This window comes from Onychomys torridus, chromosome 16 (genome assembly GCF_903995425.1).
Source record: "Onychomys torridus chromosome 16, mOncTor1.1, whole genome shotgun sequence".
Lineage (NCBI taxonomy): Eukaryota > Metazoa > Chordata > Mammalia > Rodentia > Cricetidae > Onychomys > Onychomys torridus.
Genome location: NC_050458.1, coordinates 8,306,175 through 8,320,517, shown reverse-complemented (window position 1 = coordinate 8,320,517; position 14,343 = coordinate 8,306,175). Strand labels below are relative to the sequence as shown.

Below are 14,343 nucleotides of genomic sequence, written 5' to 3'. Positions count from 1 at the left end.
AGAGACATCCCAGCGTTCTTCCAGGCCTGGCTCTCATTGTAGGTTGAATACAGAACCCAGGGAGTCTGTGGAACCTTATATTCTTGCTCTGGGATGGATTCCTAGGCACACCCAGCTCTAGTCAGCCCCAGGAGTAGTAGCATAAAGAGGGGCTGCCTGGAAAAGATTCCATGGGAATAAAAAATGAGGAGATGAATGCCAGCATTCCCTTTTTAGTGGACACTTTAAATATATGAGTATATGGAGCAATCCCTTATCTAGTTGCCCTGCTATGCTGGGACCAGAAAGTTGGTGATAAGCGCTAATTTTCTTTTGAAAAGGTTTTCTTGGACCGGCTTTGCAGGCTGTGTTAGGCCCAGTGTCATGGAGACAAAACAGAAACGCCGTCTCTGGACTCCACAGCTGCTTCTGCTCTGCCCGCGTAGGCTGCTGAAGCCGAAGAAAACAGAACAGCCGAAGCTGAGGACTTTAATACCTTGGAGCTGATGTATAAGGTATTGTTTTGTCTTTCTGACAAGGTCCGGTTCTATTTTTACCCAGGTTGATGTGGGGTTAGGTTGGGACTTTAGAAAGAAATGGTGATTTATTTTAAGCACTATTTGTGTGATACAGCTCCTGTCACGTTATTCACTGTTCCAAATGTAAAACTGACCCCGTCTCCCCCTCATTTTCCTTGAAAATGAACACCAGTCAGTGTCTCCTTGAAGGGTCCCCTAGCAAGTCTGGGTGCTTCCCTCCTCCTGCTTCCATGGCTCCCCACCCCTAAGCCCAGCCTTCCTGCCTCCTCCATCCCCGTGTGTTGTTTCTCATTTAAATGAACAGTTGGGTTCTTTTATTTCCTACAAGTACTGGATTCGCCTTATCGCCCTCATTCCTTTGGGGGTTGCCAATTGGTTTTATCCACGGATGTATCATTTCTCATGCTTCCTTTTTTTTTGTCTTTCAAAGAGAAAGAACCTCTCCGTCAACAAGCCTCTCCGGAGTGGAAGATTAAAAACCTAGACATCACCTACCTTGCAGCGCTACTCCCAACTGGGTTGTGTAAAACTCAATTAAACGTGTCCCCATTGAATACTGCATTACAGTACATTAAACAGAAAATTCTTCAAGCGTGATGACAGAGCTTGAAGCCTTGCCTCAAAGCTGCTCCTTACAGCTTGCTTTAACATTGTAGTCTTTACGGCACAAGTCTATAGTTGATAAACCTTAGTCTGGCCTTAAAAAAAAATCATAGAGCCCCACGGGGGATTTTGAGGCAAGGGGGGTGGTACAATTTGTCTCTGCACTTCCCGGGAGCCTCTCTGGGAACTATACTGCCAGATACCAGGACAAGCTATAGTGCTAGAATTGAAGCAATAACTCCTTTATTTGGGGCAGGTGAAATTCACAGATTTCTTCATCTATCAGGAACGTTATAGTACCCAGAATACATATTAGAGAGATGTATGAGTCCTTAGGGGGAGAGATTTACAGAGACAGTATTCACTCCCCTCCTAGAAGAAGCCGGAGGGATGAATCCAGGTCCATAGCAAGCTGTTCAGCTGTTATGAAACAGAAATGACACCCTCCTGTTTTTATCCCTTGTCCTCTATCATGACTGTTATTTATAATCTGTGTTACCAAGAAGCAAAACTTTTTATCTGCTTCTCTGAATTTTAAATATTATTAAGCAACTCACACAGATTTACAAAGTTTTGCCTAAAACTTTCTTCTTCCAAATGCTAGGTATTTATTGCCAAACTCACTGTTGCTGGCATCCTAAGCATTGCTTTTTCTGCTTGTGGTTTTGTCAACTCAAAGCATAAAGTGCCTTCTTTCCCCAGCTTTAGCTACCTACCCTTTTTATTTAGGGGCCAGACTGTTTGCTAGTGTTGGGAAGGAATACGGTGTATTTCTCCTTTTAGGCCATGATGTGTATCTAAAGACTGTTTCACTTTCTTTATGGATTATCAGTTCTTGTATTCAATTTCTCTGATATTGCACGTGCTCTCAAATTTAAAATCTATGATCTGAAATGCTATAGAATGCCAGCAAGGATTTATTGAAAATTGCTATTGCTTATAGGGAAACCCAATAACTATTTGATCAGTCAATATTAAAACAGTACTTTAATGTGGAGCTAGGGGGCATGATGATACCAGGAGTTTATTTTTCACTTTTACAATCAACAATTTTAACCACAAGTATTAAGCCTTTAGGTGTTTGTATGGCAATACATAATCTTCCATGTATGTATATATAAACATAGGTTTTAAAAATGATTTTCTAATGAATGTGCTATCCTTCATTGTATCCTTAGTGCCACACTTGATTTGTGGGTGGGACAGAGCATCATTCTTCATCATCATCATTATTTTATACTATTGTTGGCAGTGTTTTAGTTTAGAAAGACAAAGAGCTGCTGCTTCTGGCTGTCTTGCAAGGTTGTGAGCTCAAATACTGGATTTGGGAATGCCACACTATGGAGGCCAACCAGCTTTTCCTCCACAGCCACCATGCTAGGGGCATTATTGGTTATCATTAGAGGTCCAACTAGTGAACATCATTCTCTGCCTTGAAGAGTCATAGCCCTTTAAGCCACTGGCAATGATGTCTCAGATCCATCAACAATTGTATTTAAGTTTCCAGTTTGTTCAAGGAAGTTTTCAAAGACTGGCAGATTATTTATAGAACAAATTAATATTAAGAACAACCTAGAGAGTTCTGGAAAGAGTTTATCTTCTTTTCCTACCCTTTGTTAATATCAGGATAAAACAAGACATATTTTCCATTCCAAAGCAATTTCCTAATGAGTGGCTGGAAGCTGTTTAACCCTTATCCCAAGGAAAAAAACTGTAGAAAACTAATTCTTATTGTGTTAAAGGCTTTTCTGCATTGCCTACTAAAACACACCCTCCCCCCCTCACACGCACACACATGCTCTCTTGGTAATTTGGTAAGTAATGCTTTAATATTTTAATTGAAGAAATTATCTCTATTCTCAAAAGACTCACATAGTTTGTCTGAAGGATGGTGTTTCATTGAATTACTTTTCTTTAAAGATTTGAAATCACATTTGGTATAAGCTTCTTTGATTCAAAATGTAAAGATATTTCATAATTTATAAACATCTAAAGTCATTTCTGGTGGGTATATTTTGCTAAAGGTGGTTATTAGACATGAGTGTTTGATGCTATGACACTCTTCTTACTTTTAGAGTAAAACCCACCAATTTATTTTTGTATTTTTAAATAATTTGCCCATCCCCTAATACCAGAGGACTTTTTTGGCTGACCCAAGAACCAATTCACTCCCTCATGTCTCATGTGCTTCCGTTCCAACATTTCTGAGCTTTTGTTTCAACTAACAGATCAACAGCATTAGTTCATCATTTGCTCTGAGTTGAAGGTTAGGGCACAGCAGTCAACTGCTGTTAGCTGTATGATTTCTCAGCTCTGAAGACTTCTGCAAATGTTCTTTTTCTTTTTAATGTACAAGCAAATCGGGTGTTGAGAAGTTTTTGAAAAATATATTTCTGTAGCAAGGGTTTAGATGTTGCCATAGGATACAAACTAAACGGTTATCCGGCTGTTCATAGGGCTTTGGTTTCTGTAAGGAGTTGCCAAAGCTGTCTGATATCATCTGGTAGTGTCCATTTCCAGCCTCTAATTAAGTCTGAGTGTACCACATTCCTTTAAGATCCATCTCCTCCTGATATAATTTATTCTTGTTCACAGAACCCTAGTTAGTATTGCCCATTATCTTTCCTTTAAATAATTTTTGTACCTCTTGGCCATTCATTTGTCTTCCTAGTTATTCTTTTCATAGCTTCAACTGCCTATTAGCTGAAATAATAATGCTGATATTTTCCATAGTGTTGGCTGTTTCCATGCAAGGATTCCAAAGTGATGTTTAGGAGCTTTTTTTTTCTTTGTGAAAAGCAATTAATAAGACAAGAGAAATAAAAACTAGAAAAGTGAAGTAGCTATGCATATTTATACAGCAATATCATTGGGAAACTTTTAAGTTTCATCCATCTCTGAGCCACTTTGGTAGGTGGCAAGGAAGAAGAAGATGGTAGGTGGAGTGGAGATACCTGACAATCTACTGGGGCTCTTTGCCTTGACTTTTACAGGCTGATTTTTTTTGGGGGGGTAACTACAGCACACAGGTCACTGAACAACAGGAGCCAAGGATTTTGATGTAGGTACATTTCCCCCCCTACAAGAATGCTGAACAATGTGACTTGAGTGATACCAAGGTATACAAGAGACTTACAGAGTCTCCTGATAAAGACTCCTTTTCTCTTTTGGGGAATCCATTTCTGCAGATGTAAAGAAGAAAACCTCAAAATCACCATTGATAAAAAGAAGTCTGATTGGCGATACATGAGTCAGTGAAAATACTAGTCAGCAAGAAAAAGAATGACTTACTGATGCACAAAGCAGTATGCATTTGTCCCCAAAATATCATTTTGGCTAAAAAAGCCACAAAACACATAATTTTACTCATTGGATTTTATTTATATGAAGCTTAAACACACACACACACACACACACACACACACACACACACAGAAACTATTTGTATCAGTATAAGTAGCAGTTTTGCTGTTTAGAATGGAAAAGAATTCCTGGCTTGATAGATATATTCTATATTTTAAATGCATGCTTAAATTTATTTAATGATATGTTAATATTGACTTAATAGACAAGGGATACCATAATTAGCTACATTCGGATATTTTTTTCTGAAAATGTTTTATTATTTTTATATGGATAAGAATTCACTTGCCTTATATTGTTCTTCAAAATATTTTTGTAGTAAAACCTCTATTGGCTAAATTATTTATTTAATTAATTGGACAGACCTATCAAATTACAGTGTGATATGCATGGGCAAGGATAAGTATCCTTTTATTTAAAAAATGAGTTTTGGGCAAAAACCAAGTCTAAATATTGACTCTATCCAACAATAACTCCATAACACAAGCAAAATATCTTTCCAGTCTCATCATCCAGAAAAAACGTAGGATGCCTTGCACAGTAGCCCTGGAAAACGACACACATGGGTTTTCTCCAACACAAGTACTTCCCAAAGCTTAGTGTCCTCCTTTTCCCTTTCAGTTAAAGACAGTTCATCTGGATTGGGAAGGCTACATGTAAACCAGGTTTGCTTCCTATCAAGTTCTTCCTGGCTTGCGTAGATTCAGTAGGATAGAAAGCAGCGCTGTTTTTTGATAGCACAAAAGCTCATGAGGACAGGCAAGTCTTAACAAAAAAGCTGCCGGCTGAACTTCAAGTTGTTATCTGCTGTAGTGATTCCCAACCACATCTACTATAAAAATAATTTATATTTTCCTTGGCCTCCACAACTAGAGGCGAAAGGGAGAGCAAGTGACATGAAACATCCCTTTATTCACTAAACAATGACTTCATGTGTCCTCATTACAACTCAGCTATTGATCCTGAGCCCTCTCTGTTGCTAGGACTATACTGTAGCATCAAGTGTTCAGTGTTCTGGAATGAGAATACAAATACATGTTTGGAGGAAGAAATAGTTGTTTATAGAATATTGACTAGATTGGAATTTTGCACGACATTACAGTATTGTTCTCATCAAGTACTGCTAGCACCGTGACAGAAGCTAAGGCCATAGTGATGCATTTCCTGCTCCTGAGAGCACCTGAGATTCTTCCCTGGACATAGCCTCTCAGAGAGAGCTGGGAAAGGAGAGGCAGGGATTTCATTAAGTCAAGGCACTACACATTTACCCTCCTCCATGTTCCACAGACCTGCAGGGTATAGTGTAGGACTCATCTGTCTTCTTGAGCATTTCCTGGCTAGGTACATAGTTCAGTGGTTGTGGGAGTAGAGAGTGACACACATATTTATTTAAGACTGTGGTGTATGAGGTAATTACCAAAATATCCAGCTAATCTTTCTAGGAATGTGCAGTATATTGCTATTACAGAATAGGAGTTTGTATTTAGAAATATACTGGCAAGTTATAGAGAAACATCTCCAATAACTTTTCATTGAAAATGTCAATAATTTTCAGATGTCAAAGGGGAAACCCCAGAACAGATCATTTTAATGACAAGAATTTTACTCATATTCTCTTACTTTGTTCTTCTTTGTTTGTTCTGCTTAAAAAAACAAAGAAAGAAAACACCACAGGTGTGTGTGTGTGTGTGTGTGTGTGTGTGTGTGTGTGTGTGTGTGTGTATGTATGTATGTATGAGATGAACCCATAAACCTGTGAATCAGCTCATCATTAATTTTGGCACCCTGGTCAAAAATATTAATAAGTGTGAGGATGTGTTGTTTACTATAGTGCCTGTAAAAAATGCCCATCCATTGACAAATTTGATAACTATCACATGAAGAATGAAAAAGAGATGAAAAGGGAATAAATGAATTTAAAAAAAGCAGAGATGGGCTTGAAGTGAGTAGTTTCATTTGTTAGTTCTGTGATATGAATACATTTATTTCTAGTAAAGATTTATATTCCTTTTAATAATTTGTGTGCATGTTTGTCTCAGAGTACAGGTTTCCAGAGAGGCCAGCAGAGAGAGTCAGATACCCTGGACCTGGAATTACAGGTGGTGGTGAGTAACCTAACATGGGTGCTAGACACTAAATGCTGGTCTTCTGTAAGAGTGGCAGGTGTTCTTATCTACCAAGCCATCAGTTCCCTTGAGTGAGTTTTAAGCTCCAGATGATCCCTTAAGTAAATGAACGTAATCATAATGCTTTCACTGGGAGTTTATTAGTATTCAATGACCAATGTCTGAGATTCTGCTTTGTCTGCAGTGGGTGCTGGCTTGGGTGTGCCTTCTTCTTTCACACAGCTCACTCTGCTCCTGGAATGATTTAATGGGTTACAGCCCAGGCCGTGACAGGACAATTCTACAGTAGAGTGCTGTAACAGTGACTTAGAATCAAACTGCCAGTTGCTGTTCAGACATGGCCAAGTCCAAGAACCACACCACACACAACCAATCCCCAAAACGGCACAGAAATGTTACAGAGAAACGCCGGTCATGAAGATACAAATCTCTTAAGGGGGTCAGCTGCAAGTTCCTGAGGAATATGCACTTCGCCAAGAAGCACAACAAGAAAGGCCTGAAGAAGACACAGGGAGACAATGCGAAGGCAGTGAGTGCGCGTTCAGGGGCCATCAAGGCCCTTGTAGAGCCCAAGGTGGTTGAGCCCAAGATGCTGAAGGGCCCCAGTTGCAAGATCAACCATCTTTCATTGCTCACCCCAAGCTTGGGAATCGGATTAGAATCTACATGGCCAAGGGTCGTAGGCTCTGCCAACCAAAGCTCAAGGGTCAAACCAAAGCAGAGGCCCCACCTCCAGCTCAGGCTCAGGCCTCAGCTCCCGCTCAGGTTCACAAAGGTGCCCAGGCACCCATGAAGGCCCCATAGAAAAGGTTTCTGTCTGTCAATGTGAAGACAGATGGACTGGTGTGACACACCTACACACTATTCGCTGATGATTAGGACCCTGTGCTGTTTTTACAAATAAACTTGAGGCAAGACCTGTTAAAAAGAAAAAAACAAACAAACTTGAAATGGGTGTAAAATATTGGCTCACACAGGCTGTGCCTGTTATTATGAACTTTCTAAAAGGAAAACAAAACAAGAAAATAATCTCTAAATTTATAAGAACAATTATAAACACAGGAAATAAACATAATGAACAACTTCCTCTTGACTTATTTGTTATAGTCCATGCAATAAACTTATTTAACAGGGAGAATTTTATGATTTTTGAATACATTTCTTTTTTTATTTGTCATGCCATATAAATAACTTGTTCTTCCCCTAAAATTAACGGTTTACTTGGGAATTTGTGTAATAAAGCATGTGTCTTTGGCTTCCAATGGCTGAAAGCTAAAAACTTGACTAAACCTTCTATCATAGTAAGAGCTGTATCCAATGCCTTTATTTAACGGGGTGAGGATATTTCCTGACTTTATTTTTATTACTATAGGGCAGATGTGACACCATTAGTTTTCCCTCTGTCATAAACACAGAGGAGTAGAATTTGACAGGCATCACTCTAAAACAGGTTATAGATAAGTCCAGGCATCCCTGCGTCCACACAGCCCTTTCACACTCCACTCTGCTGGGGCCGCTTGAATAGAACGCCACGGTTTGATTTTAGGCTTCTAGGTCACGCTTTCACCTTGACAACAGTTCTTTCATTTCTGCCAGTAACATTTGCTGGGATCCCTAAGGTGCTTTCATTTTTGTAAGTAGTATAAGGGGGAAAGGGGAGAGAAGGGGGAGAAGATAAATCTTAATTCATATGCTGTAGGACTATCTCTGTGTCTCTGGCACAAAACTTCAAATCCAATCCAGGAACTGGATGTGTATTAGAAGTCGGCAGATTTAAACCCCGTCCACCATGATCAAACTGGATTTATAGAGCATCATAACTCTCCAGACACCATCCAGCAGCTTATTAATTTAATAGACTCCTGTCCATTCACTGATGTTCCTGCCCTGACAGTCTCTCAAGATAAGGTGAAAGCCTTTTGACAGGACAGAGAGCATATATATTTTCTTCTGTTTTCTAGTGGATAGGGTTGTTGACAACTTGAAATGTGTGGCTCAGCAAATTTGTTTTTTTCCCTCTCTGTCTCTCTTTGCTTTGCAGGAAGGATGACAGAGCCAACCCTTCTGAGAGTGTCAGGGGTCATGGGTCTGCATTTCCCCTTAGTACATATTTAGCATTTTCTTTGGCAAAATAACAACGAGTTGATTTAAAGGCATACATGCAGGGCCATTTTTACCATGCAAAGAAACAGCATTACAGTTTAATGCCCAATATAAATTAATAGGTGCTGGAGAGGAGAGGAAAAGGGCAATAAATGTTCTTGGTAGAGCACAGTGGCATATTCTTTTCTATAATTCTATTTGGGGGAATGATGAATGAGGGCCAGGGTGATGGAAAACAATACAACCTCAAGCTGTTGCCTATCTGAAGACAAAGGAAGGAAATCTTCTTTGTGCTCTTATTTCCCTTAATGGTATTCTGATGCTGTAATTGAGATTGTTATTTGTCTCCAGCACTCAAATTAATTCCCAAGTCTCAGCCTGAGAGCTTCTCCACCAGCATCTAACAAGGTTAGCTGTTATACTCTCACAAAGTACTCTTCCTTTAAAGTAGTGGTGGTAATCACAAGACCTTGGCTTCCCAAACTGAAATTCCCTACCCATGGATCACCCAGGATCTTGTTGAAATGTGAGTATGCAGTGACTAGGCCTGAGGTATCATGGTCTTAGTAAGTTGACAGCATGCTTCTGGTTAGCTGAACAAATTAAATAACAAGGTATTTATGAAGTGTTTAAAAAGGAATATTTTTGGACAAATGGACAAACTGTAGCCATTTATCAACTAAGGAATTTGTGACTTGAACATACTGGGAATACTAAACAGATTCTCATCCTGGCAAGTAGTGGCAATTGAGTTGAAGAACAGGAGATTCCCAAATGCCATGTAGTGGTTGGTTTTTACACTGTTCTTGCTTCATTTTGGTATGTGTGTACAGACTGTCTGAGTATCTTAGGATAGTTACTTTAAAAAATATGCCCAGAGCTGTAGAGCTGGGGTGAAGTTTAATGAATAGCAGAACACTAGTCCCCTGTGCCCAAGGTCCTGGGTTAGTTTCCCACTAACATGACAAAAATAAAACAAAGCCATGAATAAAACAAAAAATTATGGCTGTAGCAATTGCTCAGTAGGTAAAATGCCTGCCATACATACTTGAGGACCTGAGTCCTCAGCATCCACATAAAAAAGTAGCCAGATATGGTAGGACATGGCTATAACCATAGTCCTTTGAGAGAAGAAGCAGGTGGATCACCAATGTTCTCTAGCCAGCTCATCTAGTTGATTAATGAGTGCTGAGTATAGAAGATGATCTTGTCTCATACACTAGATATTAACCTATGCATGTATAAATTCTTACACATATACTATATACACCAGTTTACAAACATATACTACCTATATATAATAAATAAAAGTTATTTATACATTTTGTTAAACACATCCATTTCTTCCTATTGAGGATGGATACTTGTTTTCTATATCATTATCAAAATTCAAAGCTATGAGGTAAAGATTTTCTAAAATAAAAATAATTACAAAACAACAACAAAAACCCCAAACAACCACAATTTAATCTAGATGTCCATACTTAAAATATAAGTGTAGAAACATAGTTTAAATGTGGCTGACCTATAGGAAGAGTTAATAACCATAGGCCATTAAACTAAAAGCATAGTTTTAAGAGTGGAATCTCATACACCCCCCCCCCCAGAATAATACAAACTACTGCTATTAGTATTGGTAGCACTCCAGAAATATTAGTAAGACCCTGTTGCTGAAGACACCACAAACTTCAGTCATATAGAACATGGAGAAATCAAATGGATAATGATCAGGGAGCTTCATCACTGCTGGGTAGATTTGTAGTATAAGCAGTTTCTATGCAGGGTATTAAGGGAGAAAATATCAGTAATCAAAATACCACAACAGTCTTACCTATGAGTTACAATAATGATACACTGGAAAAATATGGCCATTAGTGAAATATTGACATGAATAATTTGGAAGTAACCTATTTTTGGTTGGGTTTAAGGCTCTTCACAAGAAGAAACTTATGGCTGGTACCATTAACTGGGTCTTATAATGACTGGCTAGGTGATAGGCCCCAGGGAGAAGAATCCAATACTATTACTTTTTAAAATGGAAATTGTATTATATCCCCCCTAAATATTTATCTTTATAGTCATAGCTCTCAACACTCACTAGAGCTGTTTTGTTCGCAGTAGATGGTAATTGATTATTGCAGAATATTTCTCTGTACTGTATGAAGATGTGTCCCTGTGACTGGTTAATAAAGAGCTTAATGGCTAATAGCTAGGCAGGAAGAGGTTAAGCAGGACTTCTGGGAGAAAAAGGCAGGGTTGCCAGCCAGACACAGAGGAAGCAGCATGAGCAATATGGAGAGATGAGGTAATGAGCCATGTGACAGAATGTAGATGGAAACAAATGAGTTAATTTAAGTTATAAGAACTAGTGGGTCAAGCCTTAGCTGAGGCTGATCTTTCATAGTTAATAATAAGTCTCTGTGTAGTTATTTGGGAGCTGGTAGTACAGAGGAAGACTCATTACAGTTGATACATACAATTTATCAGCTTGCAGAGAACAGAGCACTGCAGAGTTCTCAGCTCTAAACAGGGTATCAGTGTCACACAGCCTGTCTTCAAGGCTCTGGGATCATGGTTAATAGCAGTGAATGACTGATTCCAAAGAATGTTTTGCAAAAAAGACAGGAATGTTGCACAGACACCTGTGACTACATGCACAAGATATGTACAAGATGAACCCAGACAAAAATCTCAGTGTGGATGTTAGAAGGCCTCATGATGTCCCTGGCCTAGCTGAGGAGCTATTGGGCTTCATTGGTAGCTTCTGAAGGAAGAACAGCCAGTTTTCTTTGGATGTGGCTCTAGATCTTCCCCATGCTCCAGTGAGTGGTCCTATACAGATGCACACATTGTCAGCACTATGTAGATTTAGTAAATTTAAAAAGAGCACATGAACTTTTGAGGGGAGAGTTGTAGCATGTATGGAAGAAGTAAGGAGGAATAAATGAGACAGAGGTGACCAAAATACATTATAGTCAAGTATGAAATTCTGAAACAATAAATAGGAAATAATAAAATGACAATGGACAGTTAAAAATATAGTACCATAACTGGAGATTTACAGAAAATATCGTGCACATATAAAACTAATTCTGACATCAAAAAGCTGTAATATCTTTATTTATATTTTTATAAGGAAACTACTTATATTCAGGGGTCTCAAGAAGCAAACTATAATAATTTACTCACTTAATTAAATTCATTAGAAGTCTGATACTCCTCATTACATATATTTAATAAGTTTCTATGAAGTTAATAATAAAATTTCATTCCTTGAAGGATGATATGAAGGGAACATCATTCTAGAAAATCTTAATTGACAATGAACATCAGATAGTGATGGCAAACACTAGATTTTCCAAGTAAAAATTGGGTTAAGATAATTTATTCCAAATGATTTTAAATGGAAAATACAAAGGACAATATAAATAGATCTGATCTATTTATTTATATATAAATATTTGCATCTTTGATATATTCTCTTGGTTGAGATATTTATACTCATTACACCACAAAATGCCATCTTGGTTGACTCCAGTGTTGTCTGACAGTTACAAAGACTTCAGACAAATGAGAATATATCTTCTCCAAAATACTACTGTATGTCATGACATATAAGATGACCTTTTGAGTTTAAAAACAGACATCTAAAATAAGATTGACTTATACACCAATGGTAACATAAAAAGCCTTTAATGTGGGTATCAGAGCAAAGACTTGATAGCTGGTGATATTTTTCATGAAGAGCAGAAACCAAAAGAAATAGTTACTGCTTTACAGTAAACAAGATCTTGAAAGTATCTAGTACAAGAGAGTCAACACCTTGTCATGGCTGCTGGGCAAAGATTTCAAACAAACTCCTGTGATAAGAAAGCATTTTCTAGATATGCATATCTTGATTTTTAAAAAATTCTCTCATATAATGCATGTACCACCTGATACAGCACAATAGATGCTGTGTGTGTTGCTTCCCTAGGACTGCAAAAACTCCACTAAGGCACAAAATGTTTTCCAGGCATGGAAGAAATAGCAGTGAGCACAGTGGATTTTCAAATGATTTTCACATTAGTAGTTGCTGATGCTATATCAGACTTACTAGAAGTTATTCTTTTGAAGATGAATTATATTTTAAATAATAATTCAAATTTAATGGGTATATATCAAGTGGTACTTATGAATATGTAGAGTGAAAAACAGTCCACAGTGCTGAGGAACTCTTATTGTGCTTGAGGTCATAGGGACACTGCAAGGTAATAATGCTCACTTCCTTGAGCAGTACTTGTTACCATAAGTGAAAGAATCAGAATTTTGCAGGTAAAGAAAACATGATGTAAATGATAGAGTAACAAGAAAGGGGCATTTGAGGATCATGCCCATTTAAATACATGGGTGCAATTGGAATCTATAGTAGAAGAAGTGTGATAAATGTAGGTAAGAGAAGTAGATTTAAAAGTTTGAAATAAAACAAGGAGGGGGAAATGAAATAAAACACAGGAGGCTACAGAGTGATTACATAGAAGGGGGAATGATGTAATTACAATATAAAAAGAAATGATTTTCATGCATATAAATGAGATACTATAGGAAGAAACCAATGAAAGAAGACTTTAAATGCTATTTAGTTATGGAGTGGACAATGATGGAGCACTTGTCACTGGGCATGGAGAAGGATGGCTAGATCAAGCTCAGTAGGGCCAGATCAATGTGAAGTCTCTGAGGTCAGGACATTATTTTCAATCACAAACAGAACATTTATACCATTGGAATGGGAGAGTTGGACTGTGGTGGAAAAGGAAGTAACAGAGTTAGTCAGGGAAGATCACATTCAGCTAACAGGACAAGGTTCATAACTATAATTCTGGTAAAAATGATTGGCAAAAAGCAAATGAATTGGTCCCCTCTCCTTAAATGAACAAACTAATAATTTTAGGCTTTGCCACAATTATTCCACTCTGATGCCACAGTAGGAGGATGGTCAGACAACGGAAAAGCAATTTTCCATGGCTATGTTCTAATAAAGCTTTATTTACACAAACAGTTTAGTGGGCCAGCTTTGGCCCTCTGCACTATCAATACTTATAATCATGTTAATTGTAATGGGAAGCCATAGGATGCTTCTATGCAATATTAGTTTTCAATCTTTGTGAAGCAAGATGGAGTCATTTTCTAACAGGTGATGCTATGTATTCAAGGAAGTGAAAAATCTAAAAATAGAAAAATGTCACTTGGAGCTTAGAAAAACAAATTCAGAATGCTAAATTAAGTCCATGGACATGTCACATTTACCTTGTGGTAAAATACAACAGAAACCTAACCAGAATTGTTGTTAGAGTTCTTTTATTGCTAGTGGTAGCTGTGGTAGGTCTTTTATTTTATCTTGAGTACAACTTTGTATAGGTCTCTTGAGGGATTAGGTGCTTGTGACGCTTAATTTCATTATTAACTCAACTAGATTGAGAATTGTCCAGGACACATATCTCTGGGTGCTTTGTGAGATGTTTAATGGATGGTAGAACTAGAGTTGGCACCATCCCTTAGGCTTGGGATCCAGAGAGAAAAAAATGAGAGAAGCATAGGAGCAACAGCCTTCATCATCCTCCCCAGCTTCTTGACTTTGGATGCAATGTGAC

The 14,343-nt window shown here is 38.1% G+C and overlaps 1 protein-coding gene and 1 pseudogene across 1 annotated transcript in view; one reads left to right on the top strand and one right to left on the bottom strand.

Annotated features, from left to right (window-relative positions):
- LOC118596941 (zinc finger protein ZFPM2) overlaps positions 1-14,343 on the bottom strand; it is a 218,781-nt gene that overhangs the window by 125,485 nt on the left and 78,953 nt on the right. The window lies entirely within an intron of this gene.
- Positions 6,881-7,611, top strand: LOC118596942 (annotated as a pseudogene).